Below are 24,941 nucleotides of genomic sequence, written 5' to 3'. Positions count from 1 at the left end.
ATTTTTCGATGAATCTACTTTCGTATGTGAAAGCAAGGCATATAACAAAGCATTTTGACAGAAAAAGCAGAAAATTGCCCTTAGAACATTCAAAGCTTATTACAATTGTCATAACGACATTGCTTGTGTCGAAATGAAATAAAAGCTTGCTAGCAATTTCAAATATGCCGACATGCCTTTTGACTTCTTGTGCCACGCGGCTATTCTATTTCATTCAACGTTACATCCACATAAGAATGGTACATTGTAACTATTGATAGAATGACGCCCGAAGCCATGGCATGTGTGCTGTCTGACAGCTGCAAACAATGAAAGCGAAGAAAAAGCTACTTGAACCCAACACACGCCCACATAGAGAGTGGCATCTCTTGTACACAGTGGTGCTATATAAGTAAGTAAGATTTGTATTCAAATATGTAAATGTATGTATGTATGTATCAGAAGAGAAAAAATTGCTGGCAATTGTGTTGGTGTCGAGTGTAGTTTCATTCCTCCTATGTCTACATATTTGTAGTTGTTTTTGCATGGCTGCGCATATTCATAATGGTCTTCCATTCAACTCAAACATGTGAAACCACACAACTTACAGCTAACAGGCTGAGCTCTATGCAAAAGCCGCTTCGTTGTATGTATGTATATACATATAATGTTTAGATGCACCCGCTTTACGAGCAGCAATTTTTTCGTCATCAACACTGGGCCGGTGCTCCACAAGTCCTTTTAGCCGTGTGACGCATTTGACACCGCAAAATTTTATTGGCGCATGTGTGCGACTTTGTATTAGGATTGTAGGTGACGCAGTTCAACGCAGCAGCAACTCTACTGCGTGTGTAACTGCCGCCAATAGCAACATCTGCTAACATTTTGTCCCGGACTTTGTGTACTTTTGTGGAGCTCATCAAATTGCCTGGATGTGTTAGCTAACATTTTTCTTTGCTTATGCCGCAGTCACTTTTTATTTGCCATACAGTTATGGACAAACTAATAGGGTCAGAGTTTATAGATTCCAATAAAATTGTGTATATTTTATCTCAGTCTTCATTACAAACGTGAAAAAAATCTTAGATTGTACTTAAAAATATTGTTCTCATTAAAATTTGATTGCGCATAAAAATATAGTCGAACCCAAAGGAGTTTTTAAGGGGGTATTCTGGTCTAGAAGCATGAATTTCAGGTAATTTTTAAAATGTCGTAAAAAAAGGTAATTAATATTTTTATTATCCATTTTTTATTAGTTATTTGTTAATTTTAGAAGAGTACAGAAAAAGATTAAAAACTAAAAAAAGTAAAAAATTTCAAAAATTATGAGCTGACGAAGTGGGGGGTCTCTAATAATTTCCACGTGACCATACCCATGATTTCAACCCTCCTAGTTATCTGGAACCTAAAAAAAAGATTATGAATCTAGAATAATGTCGCAATGGCCGGAACTACGGAAAAGTGGGAAAAAATTTTTTTCACAAAATGGCGACTGACTGAAAAAAAGTTTTTTTGGATCACTTTTTCTGACTATTTCGAATTTTTTAAAAATAATAAAAATAAAAAATTGGGGTTGGGGCTAGTTCCAACCATAGACAAGCCTATAAAGAAGACTCTATAAAAATTTCAAGTAAATCGGTCCAGTAGTACCTGAGAAATTGTGGGTATCGGTCCGAAAAAGTCAGTTTTGAGAAAAACGCGTTTGAAGTTTCGCGTAAAGTATTTTGTTCGATTAGTTCCGCCCCAACCAGTTTGGATGCCGGGTCAGAAAAATGCCTATATCTGCGAAAATAATTTGAATTTTGAAAAATCCTCTTATACACATATTAGAATACCTCCTTAAACTAAGAATCATGTTTGAAATAGTTTTTAGAATTAATATAGTATATTATCAATACGTCTATGCAGCATTTGGACATACCATAGAATCTACTAAATCGCAACATCCCTTTTTTGATAACGAGTATTTTGCTGACTCTATTTTTTTCCCATATTCCAGGTATATTTTTTAGTTCTTATGCTTCTTGATTTTCGTCAGAAGATCGCACAATCCAATCCACAAATTAAACTCTTTTGTCCGAAAATAATTGTTTTGCCAAATCTCAGGTCTGTTTATGGTCATTTTCTTGCAGATATGCCTATTTTAAAGACATTTTCCAGTCAGTAAGAGGAATATTATGCTATCCTTAAGTATTTGGACGTAAAGGGGTTTGTTCATATTTTCCTTAATATAAAATTTTGAAACAACGCCAGACCAGGAAATACTGTATACCGCCACACCAAAACCCAACCTACTGCACTTACATACACGTTTTAGTGGCATATCGCGGTCTGTAAAGCAAATTTAACAGATTTCTTACTATTCTTTTTCCATAATTTTTCACCAAATTTATTTTGCTTCCGTCCGACTTAACCATATTTTCTTTTTTCCACGGATCACAAATAAGTTAATGATATTTACTCTAATAAAATGTGGCGCTATTATTTTACCTATAACTGTATGCAAGTACATATTTCCAGTTATTCCCTTTCAACGATGGTTTTTCATTCATTTCTCGCTTTATTTTACCCTTCGTTGTATTTTATTACATGTTACCGCTTTTTTTATGGACGTTGAAAGATGTTTGATCATATTTCGTTCCAATTGAGCTTCTGGTTTTCTTTCCTGATTCTACAGTTTATAGACAGTTACACGCATACTTGTATGTATAAAGTAAAGACCTTATATTACGAACGTTTGCTGCTTCTTTTCCACTTGTATTTATAGAAATTTTAAGCTGGTGGCTCGAAGAAGCAAGATGTCTGTTAATCTTTTCTAGAACTCGAACGAAGAGGGTCAAGCCGAACTTGTGCTATGTCTACGACCCTCAAAGACTATTAATTACTGCGCTGTTAGTTTGTTGACATAATTCTAATCAACCTCTGTTTTTGATAAAGAAAGTAGCTAAGAGAGTCTTCACATGGGAGCTTTATAAAAACAAGTAAATCTTCATTGACTCCAAACAGTACCGTCTGCCTGCCTGAATTATAATCATCAGACACCAAATCATCGATGTAAAGATGTACATAAGTACTTATATCGTCACCTTAAATGCAAAATAACGTAACAGCATTTTCGAAAATTTACAATGGCGTGAATAAAACACGAAATAAAATGGAACAAAAGTGAAAAAAAAATTTTTTGTTCGTTAAAACTGGTTTATAATAGGTTGTCAAAAAAGTCTTGCGGTATTTTCGCTAGTTGGCCCTGAAAGCGCGTAGTTCTAGTTTTATTCGTCGCATCGGGTCATGCTATACCTTTTTGGAAAGCTCGTTTCACGCGCTAACAAGCGTTTGATTGATTGTCGTTTCTTTTAAGTCGTTCGTGAGTTATAGCGTCGCAAACATGGAGCAAAATAAAGAGAAAATACGGCATATTTTACAGTACTACTACGATAAAGGCAAAAATGCATCTCAAGCCGCCAATAAAATTTGTGCAGTTTATGGACCCGATACAGTTTCCATTTCCACCGCACAACGATGGTTTCAACGTTTTCGTTCTGGTGTAGAGGTGTCGAAGATGTGTCACGCTCCGGTAGGCCTGTCGTCGAAAATTGCGATAAAATCGCTGAATTCGTCGAAAGAGACCGGCATAGTAGCAGCTGTAGCATCGGTCAAGAGCTGGGCATGAGTCATCAAAAATTCATTTCAATTTCAATAAAAAAAAAAATCAATAAAAATACCGCAAGACTTTTTTGACAACCCATTATTTCAGCGCAGAACCTAAAAATGTTAGACAAATGTCATATTATGAATGTAATTTGAAGTAGTGAATCGTAATCAATAAGATACTCAATTTCGAAATTTTTGATGACACGTTATATTGTATTTTAGGTGACGATATGTAGTCCTTTGTGACGCCATAGAGAAGAAGAACTCCTGTGTACGGACTTATAGATTGACAAAACGCTTAGTAGCCAATACAAATTTGCATAGGCGTTTTATTTCAACTCCCGCCAGTTCAGTGTGATGTCTGAAGGTATGCGTTCCCAAGAGTTTAAGACTTGACCTTCCGAACGTGGGACAGTCAATAAGAAAGTGTTGAGTTGTTTCCACCTCATCTTCATCAATACAGCTTCTGCAAAGTGATCCGGTATGAAGTCAAAGTTGTCGATGTAAGTTCTCTTTGAATTCAATCCGTACTTCTCTCGCCAGTACATGGCTACTACTTGCTAAAGCCGCATCCGCATTTTGGTTGCGGAAAAGGCTGAGTCTGTGAGCGACGTATAAATATTAGGCAACTTAGGATCTGATCAAAATTTGGAAACTTACTAGTGGATCCCATTAAATTGTGCCATCCATCGAAAAGTTCATGGAGTTTATGAAAATATCTTTAATATTAGAAATATACATTTATTCAAAAATATAAATAAAATCAATTTATTTTATTCAAAATAGTCTCCTTCTGCTTCAATACAGATTTTTGCACGATCCAAAAGAATGTTGAAGGAGTGTTTCAGCTCATTGACCGGTATGGCCGCCAGTATGCGGGTGAAGGCTTCTGAATGGTCTCTAAGTCTGCATAACGCTTTCCTTTCATGGCAAATGCATTTTTCCTTAAAGGAAGAAGTCGCACGGTGCCATATCAGGTGAATACGGGGAGTGATTAACGGTTAAAATGTGATTTTTGGTCAAATACTCGGTCACAAGCGTCGATCGATGAGACGGATTCTGAGCAATTTTTGGTCGTCAGTCAATTTGTGCGGAACAAACCGTGCACACCCCTTTCGTAAGCCCAAATGTTCTGTCAAAATGCGATACATCGATGTTTTGGAGATGTTCAATTCCATTTCCATGAATTTTAATGATGATTTGGACTGATTTTTGATGAATTCACGCACAGTTTCGATGGCCCACATGTTGATCGTCATTTATGTCCTCACGACCACTTTGAAAACGTTGAAACCACTCGACCACTCTGCTCCGGGAAATGCAATCATCGCCATAAACTTGTGTCATCAATTAAAACGTTTCGGTAAAAGTTTACCTATTTTAGAACAAAATATAATGCTGGCTCTTTGTTCGAAGCTCATTTTCGCACCGATGACATAAACATACTGACACTTAAAACGCAATAACTTCACTTCCAATCGATGAAATATTATGAAATTCTCACTGGACAATCGATAAAGATAGCAGATTCTAACGCGCTAGTCGACATATAGATGGCGCCATCAGGGGGAGCTAGATTCAAAATGTCCTGTTTACTTTGGAAAGTACCTTGTATACATATATATAGGTATATATGAGATCACTAAGTGAAAAACATTCTCTCTATGACTACAAATAATACTCTTAATCCATTGGGGTTGACAGATTTTCCCTGGAATAACCACAATTTACGCATTATATTTCAGTAGATGTGCTTAAATGACATTTACTCATAAATAACATTTCATCATATGCACGACTAAGTGATTGAAATGTAGATAAGAACACGTTTTATAGTCGGTTAAGTAAAATTTATATTAGTTTTCTTATTAAAACTCACTTGTGTTTATATTTTCTAAACAAAAAACCGGTAATAATAAATGCAAGTACTTACTTTGCCTTTGTAGTTTCTAAATCGACTTTCTTGGAAATATATAAGTATATTTTATGCACATATACATACATATTTTGTATTAACTTTCGCAATAGTAGCAGCCAGTGAAGTAGAGAGGAGATAATCGTGGATATCTCCTCCCGAGCCCTGCAACAATTCATTACAATCGACTCCGGTTTTCTCTCTTCAGCCCTGCCAGCAGCAATTTGTTATTACATTTTGGAACAATACATACATATGTATGTTAGCGAGTATAACTAGAAGAAGAAATACAGTTCTGACGACTTGAAACACCAAAAAAATGATGTTTCTTTCAACTGCTGTACGACACTTTTCTTAACACGCAGCTGTCGAACTGATATTTACCCAATTATTAAGTAATAATTTAATACAAAAAAAAGCATGTGAATATAGTACAAACATATGTACATATATGCTTATAATTTTATTCTCCGAGAATTTATGAATTTCAGTCGCGTCTGCTTATATTTAGCCCCAACTACCGAATGCAAGTTCTAACTCTTTTCATACAAGTATAACGAAATGATTTGGTTCTTTTGATCAATCGAACGTTCGTCGGTTCAATCGATCAATTTTAAATGAACTTTTACTTATCAGAATTAAAAAGTTGTCGATTGGATATTACGTGCAGATATTGATGATTTTTTACATTTGTAGGTATATTTAGAGATAAATGCCCGTTGGTTAAATGATTAGTTATTAATTACTTTGCAATAGACAGATTATCTATTAGTAGCTGCTATAACAATCATAACAAAATATGATGGACTTCATCCTTAGATTAGATTAGATTATTAACGAGGTAATGCACCGCGATCTAGGGTCTATCGTGCCCTGACTTCATCCTTACTTCACGCTTTCTTATTCACTTTTCGTTCATGTTTGCTCAAGAAATTTAAAATGCTGACATAACGAAAAGATCCATGATTACAATGTTGCTAATTAAAAAATAACTTAACTTATGAAAACAACTTTTTAAAATGTTTATTTGTTGTAGCGCTCATAATTTTGAAAACATATTTGTCAGCATATTGTGTTGATTATTTCTTCGAACTTGCCATATAGAATTGCAAATTAAACACAACACAGAAAGCAGTGATGAATCACAAGCTAAACTGCGACATGAATATAGATTTCAAATGCGTAACTTGAGTATTGTTTATAAACTTCTTGCAAACGAAAGCATAATTAAGCGCAATTGGAGTGATCGCTTCATAAAATCGGCATGTTGATTCTAACTGTGGCGTTTTGAATGCCGTGTTGAACAGTAAAAACATTTCAAATGTATGTGAATGAGAATTATGACTTTATCTTCATTCAAAAATATGTTTATACGAGTACAAATGGAGGCTATCGGTATCGAACGTCAGTCCAATACGCCAACGTCTGTCCAACAAATACTCAAATCACTTCACTGCCAAAAATGAAAATGGATAGTCTTTTATTTTAAAAATTTACTTTTAGTTTATTTCTAACGTCATTTAAACTAGTTAATGAAAGGATTGTTCATCTGATTTTGGTTATAGCATTAATTGTATTTCTTCTTTCCTTTTACCACTGCCAATTGGTTACAGCTCCACATCCATTCACCTTCACAAAAACTGAGTGCTCAATTTTTTTCTAGCGGAAAGCAATAACAGATAATATTTATAGTCGCGTAGACAGAAACCAATTGAACTAATAACTGATAAGAGAGTAATGTTATAATGGGGTTCATATTTTTGGAGTAATTTGCCACGTATGAAATTTTTCCTACAATTGGATAATGGTGATCAATAGAGATAAAAATAATAAGAACTCAGTGCTCCCAGCATTTTTTGATACCCAACTAGACTGCAAACTGGTTAAATATTATTTTATAAAAATGTTACGGGAGGTTTATTTGCAAAACTTGCTCAGGAGTCTCAACCAAGCTAATCATGGGAAGTTTGACTTAATAATTTTTGAGTCACTAAAATTATATTTACTGTGAATATTACGGATATAACGGATCATACAAGTAGAGGTACTTTTTTCAATAGCCTTTTTTGACTGATCACGCGTGAGTCTTGTCAAGCTGTCATGTTATCTTTGTTCAGTATTGTTTGGCACTTCATCAAAGAAAGACTTACACCTGAACAAAGTTTACAAGTCGTTCAAATTGGAAAATTATATAAAAAATATGTTTCGCACGCTTCGCTCAACTTATGGTCAATATTATCAGCCTACTGAGCGTACTATTCGCAACACCACCACTCATCTTGAGACCCAGCATTCATTATTGGATAGTATTCGACCGAATAGACCATGTCCAGAATGCAGTGAAAAAAATATAGCAGCCGTAGTTGAGAGTGTACACGAAGACCATGGAGAGTCGATTTGGCGCCGTTTGCAGCACTTCGGACTGACGTATGAAACGACTTGGCGCATTGTACGTCCTGATGTTAAATTTAAAGCGTAAAAAATATGGATTTCCCAGCATTTGAAACGAAAAGCAACTTGAAGAATTCAAGAGCGTCATTATTTAATCGAGAAAAAACAACGGTTTAATGTGGTTTGTGAGCCGGTGGAATCATCGGTCCACATTTCTTCAAAAATGACGCCGATGATAACGTAATCGTCAATGGAGACCCTTATCGTGCCATGATAACCAACTATTTAATGCCTGAAATTGTAGGTCATGATCTCGGCGACATTTGTTTTCAACAAGTCGGCACCACTTCCCAGACATGGCATCAAGCAATGGATTTATTGATAGAACACATTGGTGAGCAGATACTTTCAAGTTTTGGGCCGGTCAATTAACCACCAAGAACGTGTGATATCACAACGTTAGACTTTTTCCTGTGGGGATATGTAAAGTCTAAAGTCTATGCGGACAATTCTGCTTCGATTCAGACCTGTTACCAGTCGAATTGCTCGAATAAGTCATCGAAAATTGGACTCAACGGATGGAACATCTGAGACGTAGCCGCGGCCAACATTTGAAAGAGATAATCTTCAAAAAATAAATGTCAAAGAATCTTCTATCGACTGGTAATAAACATTCCCCATTAAATTTGAAGTTTGTGTGTTTTTTTCTTAAAAAAAGTAAGGAATCTCAAAATGGATCACTCTTTGCATGACATAGGAAACAATTCATGTTTAGTACCTACATATATTAAATGTTTTTGTGGAATAAAAAAACGAGTAATTTTAATCAGCTGGATCGAGCAAATGCTCTTCAAGTTAATGTTTCTTTGGAAATCTTGTTAAATCCTTATGAAAAGTTTATGGATTTGTGAAATATGTTTTCTACTTTTTCTTTATTTTATAGAAATTTTTAGAAAATAATACATACAATACAAATTTTTTATTCTGAGTGTATATTTTAGGACTTGAACATTTTATATAAAAATTCTTTTTTTTAGTGTTGAATAGTATTATTTTAAATATTGTGCTTTGCATTTGTTTTAATATTCGTCAAATTTCCTAATACTTTAATATTATCTTAACGTTATTTACTTGTGTTATGTTTGTTGTATTGTACCCGCCCACTCACGGACAATGGCTTTCTTCAGCATCTCGAGACTGGTGTATTTTTTACTTCGAACCTTGCTCTTCAAAATGGCCCAGAGAGAATAATCCATTGGATTCGCAGCTGGTGAATTCGAGGGCCATTGTGTGGTCATAATGAAGTTCGGAACTTTGTTTTTCAGCCATCCTTGGTTCACTCGCGCTTTGTGAGACGGTGCTGAGTCTTGTTGAAACGTCCATGTTTGCGACCGAAATGTTTGTTTGCCTACGGTTTCAAAGCAGCCTTCAGAACACTTTCCCGATAATATGTCGCATTTACTTTGACGCCAGGCTAGATGAAAACAATTGGAGAGCGCCCATCTGCGGTGACAGCGGCCCAAACCATCATTTGTGGCGGGTGCTGCCTCTTGGTGGCCAACCGATGACTTAGATTCTCGTATGAACGGTCGGTCGAGTAAACCCTATCGTTTTGAGAGTTTACGAATTGCTCAATTGGAAACATTTTTTCGTCAGAAAACACAATGTTCAGAATTTGACCGCTTTCGGCCAAGTGGACCTTTTGGAACTTGTAAGGCATGACCTTGAGCTCATTTTTCAATATGCGTTGGATGCTGCGGTCGGATATTTTCAGTTCTTTTGTCATTTGATTGGCACTTCCTCGTGGATTTCGCTCAAGTCGCTTCTTTACTTTCCGAACCATCGCACGCGACGTTGCAGTCTTTTTATGACCACCTCCATGGCGTTTTGCAATGCCACCAGTATCATTGTAACGACCGATGGTGCGATAAACTAAAACTTGATTTACATTAAGGTGTTTGAGCTCATGAACAATTGCTGACTGTGATTTTACAGCTAAATATAAAGAAATCACACTATTACATTTGAATTTCATCGCTGATCACTTTTTTTTACGTTCACTTTTGGCAAAACGCTTTTGTACACTTGTGAACAATACTCCGAACTGTCATCCAGCAAATTTATAAACGGCTGATTCCAGTGCGACAGCTGCGGGAACGGTCTGAAGTTGGTTACACTTCGAGTGCCGGACCCGTATTTTATAAAAATTCATTATGCATATTAAATTGCTAGACACAACCGGTTGAACCTTATTATTTATTTGTTTATTTTGTTCAGCTCGTTCTTACACTTCATAAAAAGAGTCTAGAAAAGCCAAACAAACAATTTGCTGTGCTAGTGACGCTAAACACTTGTTTTATGGCGCCTCCAGATTGTCATATAAATAACACAGGTTTTTGCATACACACATACATAAGTATATTATCTTATCAAATTCGACTTGAACGCGCCAAATTAGCTGCAAAAACGGTGAAACAAGGCAAACTGGATTAAAAGCACACTGTATTAAAATAAATAAAATAAAATTAGTTTATGATATAAATGAACTCAAAAAATTAGACTCTATTAAAAACATATGTATACGAGTATTCGAGGCACCCGTAATGTTAAATTTCTTTTTTTTTCGTACCTCTATTTTGTGTTCTGGGTGCTCGTCAGCCACGCGCCTTAATTCACCGGCTTTAGTCGTTATCTTTATACTGCCTCTCTATATTTACGATAGTAAGGAAGTTTAGTGAAAATCTATGGAAATTTTGCTGGATCATGAGGGCTTCTCCGCGTACCGACGTTGAGCGGCCTAAGTTTTGCTACTAACAAGTGCTATATTAACATTATGATAAAATTTATGGTGTTGCTAAATTAAATGAGCTTTACTTTCTTTATTTTACAGCACAAACGAAATCTTAATCCCCATATTTATTTGGTATTTATTTTGCTTATGCGTTTCTATTCTTATTTGTGTTTATGTTCACTATTTATATAAGAGTTTTTTCCATTTCAGTATTCTTATATGTATGAATTATAACTGTAAACTGTTTTTATTTAATAATTGCCGCAATTAATGCTAAACACACTTGACAGCTGCTTTTGCTCAACATTTTTATTATTACCTATAGGTACCATATATGTATGTGGAATTGCAAGGTCCACAAAACAGCTGATATCGGAACATGAGCTCACATGTAATACTTGTATAGATAGACTCAGTTGTTTTGTTAGTATTATTGACTAAAAATATAACTTACTCAAATTCCTCAACTGCATTTTATGTATCTAAAACATTGTTCCATTCTAATTTTTTGAATTATTCATATTTTAAGCATATAATTCTGGAAAGCTGTGTGCACATTTTATATTTAACTGTAATAATGATTGACCAATTAAATTATCAGTATTGTAATTGCTTTAAAATTCAAATACATAAAACTTGTTGGAGGATACTCGAATATTTATCTCAATGAAACACACTTCATGTAGTGGCCTAAAGTCTATTTTCCCAAGCGCTTGCCTCTACTATAGGTTTTTGGAAAATTCATTCATTGTCCGGTAATTCTGTATTTTCTGCAAAAGAGGACCTCTCTATTGACCAGTTTTCAGTAGCCTGAGCGAAAAATTTGTCTCAGCAAATGAGTCCTCTATTTTTTTTTCTCTCTCTCTCTCTCTCTCTCCCTCTCTTCTGCCCTAACTCTCTAAACTTAATATATTTGAGTTTAGTATGCAGTATACGAGTACTTTTCTCGTAGGAAATTATAAATTGTTTTTCTTTATTTAATTCCAATTGTATGCTTACAATAGTCAGAGCAATGATTTAAAAAAAAAATACTATCAGTGGATGATTAAAAACAATTAAATATCCGCATAGCAAATATTAAAACCAGAAATTTTTAATAGCTATCGACGCAAATATTTTCGTGTTTCTTGCTCAAATCCGGAATTTATCAAACCAATAATCTCTTGTTTTTTCCACTCTGTTTTTATTACACTTCTTTCAAAGTTATCGCAACTGAAATTTCGCCAAACCGGTTACTGTATGTACCATATTTACGTGTAGCTCTATATTCAGTGGCTTGTTTTTCGCCATAAATAGCAATGATCTCATTTTTGAGTTATGCACCTGAAATTGTGGAATTCTCTTCAATTCTACAAATTTGTAAAGCTATCGCAACGGCATGATACATACATACATATATACAAAATATTTCATTTTACACTTACTGTATCTCTTATTTATACTAATGCATATAATACAAAAATATCGATGATCTCATATTTTTCAGAGTTATATTGCGGAATTTTTGCTGGCAAGTATTATGGCTTTCACTTATTTTATTGTGGGGTTTGATGATGAATTCTATCCTTGCTAAAATCTCGAAAATCCGGTTTAGATGTATTATTGAAATTAAAAATATACAATATGCAATAAAATTTTATTATTTTATATATTAAAAACCCATGCCTAGTTGATAGAAATTTGTAATTCTAATTGAAATAGTAATTTGCTGAATTTAATGAACGCACATAAATACTTGCTGGTAGTATGAAATGTTAGTGACTAGCAATATGAAATGTTGTCTGTGGCATGTGTGTAATATCTGTGTAATAAGCAGTTGACACGTTTTGACAAATAAATGAATGCATTTGTTGTGAATAATTTGTGTTGTATTTAACTTAAACTTTAACCAACTAATAATAATAAACTAGTATTTCTTAGAAAAAAAAAACTAAAAAACTTGGTTCCTTGGTTGGTCCCAATATGGCTATGTGAATTGTGTGCAAATTTAGCACAGCTTACGGTATAGTAACACACAAATTGCGCAAACGCGAAAATATTTTTTATCTTTTTTTACAATCACAGTACCTGGCTATGGCAAATGTTTCGCTTTTGCAGAGCACAAGTGCCGCTCAAATTTTGTAGTAGCTCATGAAACGTTGTAGTAGGAAAAAAATTAATGAGCAGTCGCACTAAAATTGACTGGGTGGTAGCGAAAAACTTGGAGATATTGCCGCGCTCCAAGTACTTGTGCGTTCCCCGCAGCTGCGCTTTAATGCCCCGCCACCCATACATGATCCCTCATTGGTCGTGAGCATGTGCTGACAATTTGCTTCTTCAAAGACTGGCTGGCAAATTGTCTCTCTTGTCAACGCCACTACAAGTAGCACTCAGCGCGCTCGTTCAGCACTCAGTCTAGCCTCGTAACTCGTTTGGAACGGATGCCAGCAACGGAGCAGGCAGTGAAATAGTATCGCTAAATTTAATAATACAGTGATTGTGAATTTTTTTTTCCATAAAATATTTGCCAAAGCAATGAAATCGCGTTACGCGTGTGAAACTAAATTATACAAATAAAACGGTGTTTGTGTGTGTGTGCGTGTGTAAAATACATATGTATATGCATTGGTTTGTGCGTGTATGCGATTTATATGCATTTCTTTATGATGAGAAAATTTTAATCGCTGCAAAGTATACATACAAAATTTAATGAAAAACGCAAGAAGTAAAGTGAGTGCAAAAGTTGTGAAGCAAAACGCTTGCATAAAAGCTGCAATAAGCAAAAAATTTATTGTAAAATAAAGTTAAGAGTGAAAAAACCCCAATAGTAAAACATTATACATACAAGTTGAGCAGGAATACTAACTAACACAAACGCAGCCGTGTGCGTGTGCTGAAGCAGAGTCTTTGTTCGACGAGGCAGTCAGCGCATTTAGAATTGAAATCGTTCGCTAAACATCGCGGAAGAAGCAGAGCATAAGTGCTAAAGTGGAAAAAGGTGAAGTAAAAATACGAAATACGAAAAATCATAAGTGTTTTATTAACATAATACATGCGTATGTAAATATGTATGTATGTATATCACATGTGTTGTGTATGTGCCGAAATTCCATAATTGTCGATACATTTTTTTGTGTATAAAGTATGAAACATTGTGAAGTAGAGCGTGTGAAAACACCAGAAAGTCTAAAAAGCGCTGAAAACTGCGTGCCTAAATTTTAAATACAGAAAAATATAATTTTTTTAATTAATCGTTTCGCTTGATTTTGTAAAATTCCATAGGCAAGAGTTTTCGTGTATGCCAAAGTGCAACACATAAAATTTCAACAATTTTATGTGCATATCCGCTTTACTAAAAAACTAGCATACAATTAAAGTAAAAAAAAATAAAAGCACACCGCAGTGAAAACACAAGAAGCGTGTGAAAATCTGTATTTCTGGTTGTGCATACAGGAATACATAAAGTGAGTAATGTGGGAAAATAAAACAAAAAAAAAAAACAAAAATAGGTGGAAAAAAATCTGTCAAGCAATGTTACTGAAAATAAAAAGAAAAAATTACAACAGTTGGAAGACAATGTTTTATAGTCAACGTTGTCAACTCTCAAATCGAATGTCTGCCTATAAGGCCGACAGTCTACACTACAAGCGGCCAGTCAGCCAGTTTAAGTTAGCCAGGCAGGCATTCATTTAAAATCTAAACGAGCAGCAGACGATGTCAGCGCTACCCGTCGCTATTGGCTGTCGACAGACGTCGTCACAGTCCAACGTCATCATATGGTCTCGAAACAAGTTTTTAACCTTTTCGAAATGCGGCGATAAAACGCTGGCTTCGACGTCGTCGGCGCTGCTTTGGCTTCTCTCGCTATAGACCGCAATATGTTTGCATCTTTTTTCTTGATTTTTTTTTACACGTGTGTATGTGTGTGTGTGTCAAATTACTCTAGTGTTAAATAAAAAAATATTTTGCTATTTGTAAAGCAGAAAAAGTCAATTAAAATAAGCGCATAGTCGTTGACGCTGCCAGCGCAGACAGCGTTGCATGACCGAGAGGGCAGTGCACAACGTACGAGTGCAATTTGTATTCGCATACAAGTGTATAAGATTCACACAGTAGATTTTTATTTGTGGTATGTGTTGTTGCTGAGCCAGCAGCAGGCCAGCTGTTTAATAGTGACTTTTGCATGCTGTGTTTCGTCATACTTTTTTAATATTTTTTTGTTCTTAAATAGAGATGCTAAGCTGTTACTACGGTCCTTTTGATACACTTGATATATACGTACCTACTCATATTTATTACACGTTTTTGAGTGCGGTAATCGCAAAATATAAAGGAAATAGATATTGCATACTCAAGTGTACTCGATTGTGGAAAAAATATTGCTAACACTATATGCTCCATTAGCTGTGCGCTTCGAGTGTTTCAAGTTGTTAGACTATTACAATTGTGTTTAGCTTTTCTTATTTTTATTTGCTGTCAACGCCACTCACTCGCTCTAGTCAAACAACTCTTGCTAGTGCTTTTCACGATTTTGTTGCTGTGCTGAAGTGTCTAACTTACAGCACACAGTAAAAGCGTTTTTAACTATTAATTTAGTGACAATTGCTGATATTGCAGTGGCTCGTAAAATCACCAAACGAATATTTGTGATCGTTCTTATATTTATACAGTGAAATTTTTAATTATTGCTGTACAAATTTACATATATAAATGAATGTATATTTATATATCTGGGACTAACTCATATGGTGACTTTTTTGTATTTCTTTTTTATACTCAGTTTTGCTTAAATTTTCGTTTTTTGTCGATTTCTTTGCTATATTTTCGGTGCTGAAATTTTGGTACTCGCTCGCCGCGACGTGTTAAATACGTCATTATATTTATTTAGTTGTTTTTTGCGTTTAGTTTATTTTTGCTTACTTATTTATCTACGCTTCAATGTGGAACACAAGTGGACTTAAAGTTTTTTTGTTCGACTTTAGACTATTTTCTTAAAAGAAGATTAGCGAGTGCTAGTGTGTTATCTCGTTTTTTGTAGTTTATTCGACTATTTTGTTTGTTTTTCAGTCTACTAATATATTTCTTATAAAATGTATATTTTCTCGTTTTATTGCGTTGGGTACTTTTTTGATTTTAATTTATTTTGGCGCTAATGTGTTTAGTTTTTTCACTCTACAGTTTTTGTATTTATATCTTGCTTAAATTTATCATATCTGCATTAAAGTAAAATACATATGCATATGAGTAGAAACCAAATACATGCTATTATTTATTGAAGAGTCAGTGGAAACAATGAAATCGTAAATGAGACATACATACATATGTATTTAATTGAATCGAAATGAATTTAACAGTTTAACTCAGCTAAGTTGCTGTATTGTGAACACCCTGTAACTATTATGAGTATTGTCAACTAAAATAACAAAGCAATAATAATAATAGCAATGCTAAGGTGTTTTTAGATAATTTCCCAAAGTGAAGTCTGTCAAATTTTATAAAATGTTACGTTTTTTGAAATTCATAAATTTATGTTCTCTAAAAACCAATGAAATTAACAATTAAATAATTCGAGTGGGCAAAATGGCACATTTCCTAGTAAACAATATTAAAGTGCCTTTTTGATGTAATATTTTTTATTCCCTGGAATTAATTAGTATCTAATTAGTAGCTTGTGTATGACTTGGTAGCCTTCTTAGAAAATATTAAGTCCGGAAAATATAACTTTTGCTAAGCAATTTCTCAAAGCAAATTAATTGCTTTTGCTCTATATTTCTACAATTATTTCAGCGCAGTAACAAACTTAGTTTTATCTTCAATAGATTAAATAAAAATTTTAATAAAATTTATGTATTGTGAAAAAAAACATTATTTCCTTATTTTCACTGCTCTTGGAAATTCGACAGATGGCAAAACAGAGAGGTAAAGTTTCGAAAAACGAAATAAGAGCGTAATTTATGAATAAAGAAATCTTAAAATTTAAAAATGACACTTTTACGAGTATTAAGCTATTTGCTTAATTAGTTTCACTTAGATAATAATCTAATTATAATCGCAAAAAAATTAATGTGAAAGAACGTACAAGTATTCAATTTCTGTTAGTCTCTCAAAAGTAGTAATTTTTAAACTAACCTTTACATATTTTTACGTTAGATACGCTATTAATTACAAAATGTAGTTATTTTAACTCTTATTCGTGAAATTGAAATTTTTTTGTTTAACGAACACTGTCAAAAACAAAATGAAACTTACATTGTTGCGTCTAATGTTATAAATTATTAACTTGTGGGAAATAAAAAGCAATTTGAGTACTGCAATATGTATGTATGTATGAATGTACATTCGTATAAGATTCAAAATATGTTTATACACAACAGACGGCAAGGCGTCAATTTACCCATATGTGACACTTTAGATTTTACAAAAAGAAAGTAATAATTAAACATAAACTCGTAAGTGTGTATAGCGGTACAATTGCTATGTGCTAATAAAAAATTTATTTAGCCATAAAATACAAAAATTTCTTTCTGCATATCTCAAGTGGCTCTTTTTATTATTGCCTTTTATAAGGCTCTCAGCACACATATACATACATATGTATGTAAATGCACAATGAAATGAAATAATTTTTTCATTTACAATAATGACGTTTGTTGTTGTCAAGCGCAACACTCTTATCGGGCTATTGCATTTTGTCATTATATCGCTTTTCCACAGGCAATTTCGCATAGCCCAACAATTTAAGCGGAACTTTTTCTTGCAATTAAAAGCAATTAAAATGTGTGTGCGTATTTAATTGATTTAAATAAAAGTTTTGAAACAATTTAACGAAAGAAATGACCAATTTACCAGTGGAAAAATACTTAAATATTTAATGGATCAAAAAACGGGGCAAACAAAAATTGTATACATATTACAGGGTGACACGAAATAGCTGTCCCTGTTTTGCATTGTTTCCTGTCATACAAAATGAAACTTACAATTTTTCTAAATATTATATACCATGCAGTTTCATATGGAATTCCAAAAATTCAAATATATGTGGTAAAATTGTTTTTAAAATATTTAAAAGTGTCCAAAATTATTAAAAAGGTTGCACCTTACGATATTGGGAAAAGATTCGTTTATAAAGAAATGCGAAGTTTTGAAAAAAAGGAATCTGGACGAACGCTATCCGTTAGGACCAAAGCTATCAGAAAATGTGTGAGAGAAAGGTATACGAAATTTAGCTCAGGGGCGTTCTATGGCTAAGGAAATAGGGGTAATCGAAATCATAAATGCAGTGGATATTGAAAAATTACGCAGACGAAATTTTATTATCGGACAAAAAAACATTTTTATTGCATGATAGCTACAAACAGCAAAATAATCCCATATATACAATAAGGCTGGCTCCCAGAGACAAACTGGCTATCGAACAATACCAAAATTTTTCCAAAATATTCGTCTGAAGGCCAAAAGCAATGAATGGAAAGTTTCTGCTCCTTTACAGGGATCAAGGAGCCGAAATTGACACAAAATATAATTCAGAAAATATTTTGGTAGGTCATCTACGCGCCCAGAAGTTGTATGTCATCGAATATTTTTGCTTTCATCAATATTCTGCTCCGTCACACCAAGCAAAACGTGTAATCAAAATTCAAAATTTACCCGATTAAAGTTTGTGTGCAATGAAATATAAAAATCATATATGAATGCTTGACTTCAGTTAAACACGCTTAAATTCAATTAGCATGCTCAAAAGTATTTCATTGATCCAGTATGCCAGTGGATGCCAGTATTAGCATAAATATTTCTGTTTTCCATAAATACATTTCTCGCTTGGTTTCAATCTGGCCACTCTTGACAAATGTGGGAGTGTTGCGCATTTTTAAATACATTTTCTGTTGCTTGTCGATGTGTTCGTGTCAAACAAATTACCCTGAACAGAGTATAATAAGAGGGAGACCCTATAAAATACATAAATAGAAATAATTAACGTGACGAGCTGCGTCGTTTTATCCGTGTCAGTCTGACTCTCTGTATATAAGCGAACTTGTCCGCTTATTTGCCGGATTTGCCGATATCGAACCGCTATAGCATTTGGCTGTCATACAAGCAGAACTATCAAAGTCTTAAATTGTAAATTGTTTCATTTCATGTGATATCTTTAACCAAGACAACTGTACAATCTCCGAACAAGTTCAAATCGAACCACTATAGCATACAAACTGAACGTTCAAAATCAAGTTCTTGCATGGTAAACTTTTTCATTTGACGATTTATCTTCACGAAATTTGGAGGAGATTATTACCCTAAGCACCATAATAATATTCAAAGAAAATGTTCAGATAGGATCACTATAGCATATACATAATAGCTGCATACAAACTGTTTGAAAAAAAAATCAAGTTCTTGTATGGAAGCTTTTGTATTTTTGAAGGTTATTATAGCTCCGGTACAACCGAATTTGACGTTTTTTCTTGTTTACAGATATATGTATTTTAACATTTTCTAGTGCAATAATATTATTTGCAAATAATAAGGCATACATTAATTCAAAGTACTTTAATTTAATTCGTAGAATATACATTGTCTAGCGCGCAGACATTACTTGAACTTTTGAAATAATTAGGTAATCATTAGGCGTATAAGTAGTTTATACACTTAGCGTTTTAAGTATAATATTCGCTATGCTCTTCAGTGTAAATATGCATATAAATACATATGTGTGCCGAGTAAATAGTCAAGTGTTTTCCATCAGTCTAGGCGCATTTCCGATTATAGACAGCTTTTTTTCTTTTGCACTATACAATTCCTTATATTGTGCGCAAATAATTTTCTTTGCTAATATGTTTTTTATTTGTTTTGCTTTTATATTTTAAGTGCGTACACGAACAACTTTTTCTCTTTTGTTTAGTTCACATTTCCCTTTTCTCGCAATTTCACCGCGTAAACGGAAGTAATGATTGTTTTTAGTTTATGTGATATGCGAATTTGCGTCTTTTATAAAGTAAGGTGATAACGTCTAGTTTTTATTTCGCATTTCCCATTAATGTTGCTTATATCGAGGCACTGGACTTTGCATTTATGCGGTGGTATGAACTACTCATTGTTATTATAAATCAATATACGATTTTTTTTTTGGAAAATCAATGTATGTAGATATGTTAGCTGCATCTTATCAGCAATTATTGTCATATTCTTTTACAAAAGCATGCACTCTTTTCAACTTGCCACAATCAACATTCTTTGCAAAAGCTATTATTGCATTTAACTAGCACTTTCTTCATCTATTATTTTCTACTATGAGCATCTATTATTTACTAATATGACCAAAAAATAATAAGACTAAGCTAAGAATTTAGCGTAAACGACGCGTAACACTCAAATAGTATAGTAGCTGGTCGGAAGGAATTCAGAGTGCACCACACCTCGATAATCGAAGAAAACGGTCAACATTACCTTGATTTTTGACCTACTTTGACGTGTTTTTTTCGGTTTCAGCTTACCTTTGCAACGGTATTCGACCGATTGATCGTCTGTTTTCGGATCGTAAGCATTGATCCAAGACTCATCGCCAGTAATAATACGTTTCATGACATTCTGGTAGTCGGAAAGCATTGTTTCACATTCGTAAAAGTTTAGTGATTTTTGAAGTTGTTTTCACTTTTCATACCATCTTTCAAAATAGTTTTCACTGATCCTTTCGGTATTCCAACTATGCCAGTAAGATCTCTGGTTTTTAATCGTCAATTCTCAAGCACCAATTCTTTTAATTTATTAACGTGTTGGTCATCAGTAGATGTTGATGGCCGTCCTGGACGTGGTTCGTCGTCAACGCGTTCTTGACCCTCTTTGAATCACAAAAACACTTGCTCGGACATTGTTCTTACCTTTGTCTCCTAATTGTCTTTGAGTCTGTTTATCTCACAAACTCACAATAGTATTTTAATATTAGCTGATTTTTCTTTAACATATAGTACATATTAAATGCAATTCTTACTTTATTTAATTATAATCTTGTGCTTTGCTACTCTTATTTAGCATGGCAATTTTTTTATATTTTTTTTACATATCATATAGCATTTTCTTCATCTGTTATACCACCATATATGTATGTACATACATACATGTATATTATGTATATTAATATATTTTTATTATCTTTGTCTCCTATTTGCCTTTGAGTTTGTTTTATCTGACATTTCCTTAACCAACATATTATGTCCAATTCTTACTTTATTTAATTATTAATTTGTTGTTTTGCTACTCTTATTTAGCATTACTTTACTTATCTTCGGCATATACTTGTACATAATTCAAATCTGATTTAAGTTGCCTTATTTTTCCGTCTTATTTAATTTTATGTCTCTTTTGAGTACTTTTTACTTTGATAAACTGTTTTAAGTATTTCATTTCTTGTATTTATTGTGTCTTACTGCTTATTCAATTTGTTTATCGCCTGGCTTATTGACACTTTTGTTTTTGCCTGTCTGGGCACTCGACTTTGTATCGCTTTAAGTAGCTGTAATTTATACCTTTCGGTTTTGTGCTTCAAAGCCCACCTACTTGAGTAGACATGTTTTTGTGCATGCTATATTGACAGGAACAGCTGTTCTTCGTTTGTCAATTACAGCGCTTGTGATTATTAAAGGATTTCATTTTTAAATATCAATTTCAAAAATTTACAAAAAATTCTTAATTTATTTACGAGTGGATGGCAAATTTTAGTACTGATAAATATATGTTAAGTACATTTGGGCAAACTTATTGTTTTGTTCGATAGAGTTCATTAACCATTACAGACAAGAAATTTAAAATCACATGCAGCATTAAGAGCTCTGAGATATCTGTAGAAAATTCTTCTTATTTTCGAGACAGCAACAACTTAATTTGTCGCATTTATATTTGGTCTCCAATTTTAATCAGTAGAACACGCCTTTTGAACAATTTTTAATTTAATAAATCAAGTTTGAGTGCATACTTAATACTTTTAACACGAGAAAAGTGCATATCGCAAATAACACTATTGATTGATTATGTGAACAGTAACACTTTACTTATCGATATTTTTACCCATACATCACATCTGACTTGAAATGTCAGATATTGAAATCAATTATTACCATTATCGCTACAATTCTAATTTCTATTTATCTTTACGCCCAGGTGTAAGTAACCAAATCTATACAGACATGTCTTCTAACGAGTTCTAAATATATCGGCATGTATCTAGTTATAATGCTTGTAATCATTAGCACATACTACATATTTGTGCCTAGCATATCTAATGTGACAAATAATAATAAATTTGTCTTTTATTTATATAATGTGTGCATATCGTGCGTACATAAATATACATACATATGTATGTGTATATTTACCACATCCCACACCAATTTATTACCAGCTTTTGATTCCCCGGAGGGGAGATTGTAGCACTTAGTAGCTACCTCATTTTGTTGACCTACTTAGCAACCTGGCCGTCAGCCGTTGTGGCGCGACTCGCTGTCAGTCGCTGTTATAAATTGTTTGTCTGTGCCACGTAGCGTACAGACTAACAAATCAACCAACGTAACAATCAACCTGTTTACATTTGATGACCTGTTTTTCATGTAGGCTCAAGCACAATTTTTTTTTACTTAATTTAGATCTTCTTATTTTATTACATATTTGTGTATTTCTTATAATACATACATGTATGTTCGTAAAGTTATTTTTTATTCTTCAGTTTGTAATATTCAAAATATATTTCATTATTTCTTGTTTAACACATTTTTACTTCCATAAAAATGGGTTTAGTTTATTCATGCTTTTTACTTCCATTTGTCTTTAGAGATTGAAGTATATTTCTGTTAGTTTACACTGTAAACTTTACAGACATGACTACGCCGCATTACATTGTTGTTTCAATTCCAGTTAACTTCTATATCAGCTGTTATTTTTCAAGCTCATGTTCGTCAAATGTAGCTCTCGAGTTTCATTTATCTTCGTAAAAAAAATCTTGCTTTGGGAACCGGATTTTTAATCAGTTTAGTGATTTTTGTTGATAATATCTTTACATATTAATTTATTAACACAAAATTTTACAGATTGTCTTATCGGAAATCAATAAACAAATGACAAAAAATATTTTCATTACCTTAAAAAGTGGCAACTTCTTTATGGAGTGTGAAACATTCTCTGAATTTATTTGTTTTTAATGATACCTACATTTATAGTACAAGTATTATATTTCCCGAAAGCTACCTTGGGCTCGATTGTATTACATTTTCAACTGGAACCGAAATTCAAATTATTCAGTATGTGCCAATAGAGACATTTGCATTTAACGTTTCAATAAAGCCTAAAATTCCAACTTCAAAGGATGCAACAACTCTCCAAACCATTAGGCTGTCGTCATCATACCTTTCAATTAATACTAAATTCTTCGTGCCAGCTCAGCCTTATTTGTTCTTCAAACTTTTTCTCTTCCATCTCTACCAAAAATGTTGAATTTCGACTGAACTGGAGATAAAAATAATTCCCCTTTTCTTTATGTTCTTTGGCGAATAATTAACGAAATTTTCGTTTTCTGAAATAAAATACTTCTTATGTAGTATTTTACTGTGGAACCCGTTATCATTTAAAGTTCTCTCTATTGTTTATGGGTGGATACTCTTTTTGCTATGTGTTTGGCTAATTTTGGAGCAGTGGCTCTGGAATGTTTTATCTTTCTTTAATGGCCACTGAGTGGCTTAAATTCGGTAGAATCATTATTTTTAAGCATTAGTCGGTCAAATCTTTCTTAAAATATTTAACATTTCAGCATAATTTTTCTTTTTATATTTTATCACACAATTCTTATGCAAACTGATATGTCTTTTCGGAAAATATTATTGATTCATTTAACGAAAACCTTTTTAAGCGAGATCAGTAAATTTAAAAGCCGATAACTATCGAATGTAGTTCACTGATAATAAGGTGTTCACACTATTAGTGAGTAAATGTTATTTTGTTATAGGCATGATTCAACATATACAGCTAGTAAATATGTAAAAACTGAGAAAACTAAAAGTAATTTGTGAATAACAATATACATATAAAATATTTTAGTTATACAAACTTCAAAATGCATTCAAGTGTTATAAATAGCAAGTGGGTCCCATTTGGAAAGCACTTACATACATACAATACATAAATATAAAGTATAGTATTGCCTGCAAAAAATGCGTCATTATCTGGTTATCTTTGCTCATACACTTCCGCAGTAGATTTCCATTTATTTAATTTTGATTGCGTTCAGCTCTCTCATAGTGACTATTTCATTTAGAAAATAATGACATTTCATTTAATACCCAACAACTTTCATTATTTTCAAAAGCGTTTAATATGTTTCGTATTCATCTGCTATGTTCATATGTAATTTTTTATTATAATTGCGTTTGAGGAAATTACGCATTTTAATAATTGATTTGATATTGAAATTAATGTGATCTGGCAAATTAATTACACACATACATACATATGTTCGTATGTTTTTCGCATTTCACGCAGTGAATAACTTATGAAATCTTGACTTGCCCCAAGGTGGCCTTAGTTGCGTGCATCTGTTTGCCATGTAATTCGAAAATCATCAAACAATTTTGGAAGCATTTTTAAATTTAAATCTTCCAACGCTCTTGGTTATTAATAAAGGCAAAGGCCAATAATTTATTTAGAGGTCACATTCGCTGGAAATATTCTCAAATTAAAAATTATAAAAATTATCTACTTTTTATCTCGTAATAATTATATAATTTTAAAATAATTTCTAATGATAATAATGCAAAAAATAATAATTATTAGACCACTATTTGTGAATGGAAAACAAAAGTCAATTGAGCTATATTTTTGTATAATTTATGAATTTCCTCAAAAATAAAATTGTAAAATATAACCTGCATTTAAATTGCGCATACCCTTTCACTCGAGTCAACACGATAGTCATCGTTTTTAATTGCCTGCATTAGCGCGAAATTACGACGTGCTTCTGCGCACTTTCTGCTGATAATTTGAATCAATAAGCACAAATGTTAAGTGTTATAACGGCACGTTTTGTAAGTTCAAATTTGCATACTTATATGTATGACTTAAACATATGGACAGATTAGTATAACAAATTCTAATACAGCAATATGTTTTTGCATGTACATACACTAAACTCTAAAGCATTCGAGCTTATGAGATTGCGTCGGGTACCCACACTTTACGAGATAAGACAATATTTAGATTCCA

The 24,941-nt window shown here is 33.2% G+C and overlaps 1 protein-coding gene across 1 annotated transcript in view; it reads left to right on the top strand.

The window, feature by feature from the left end:
- Positions 1-13,134: 13,134 nt before the first annotated feature.
- Positions 13,135-24,941, top strand: part of LOC120771804 — a 32,153-nt gene continuing 20,346 nt past the window's right edge. Inside the window, exon 1 of the mRNA XM_040100007.1 lies at positions 13,135-13,704. The gene's annotated coding sequence lies outside the window, so the exon portion shown is untranslated. The remainder of the gene's footprint in view (positions 13,705-24,941) is intronic.

This window comes from Bactrocera tryoni, chromosome 3, assembly GCF_016617805.1.
Source record: "Bactrocera tryoni isolate S06 chromosome 3, CSIRO_BtryS06_freeze2, whole genome shotgun sequence".
Lineage (NCBI taxonomy): Eukaryota > Metazoa > Arthropoda > Insecta > Diptera > Tephritidae > Bactrocera > Bactrocera tryoni.
This window is presented reverse-complemented; position numbering and strand designations above follow the sequence as displayed.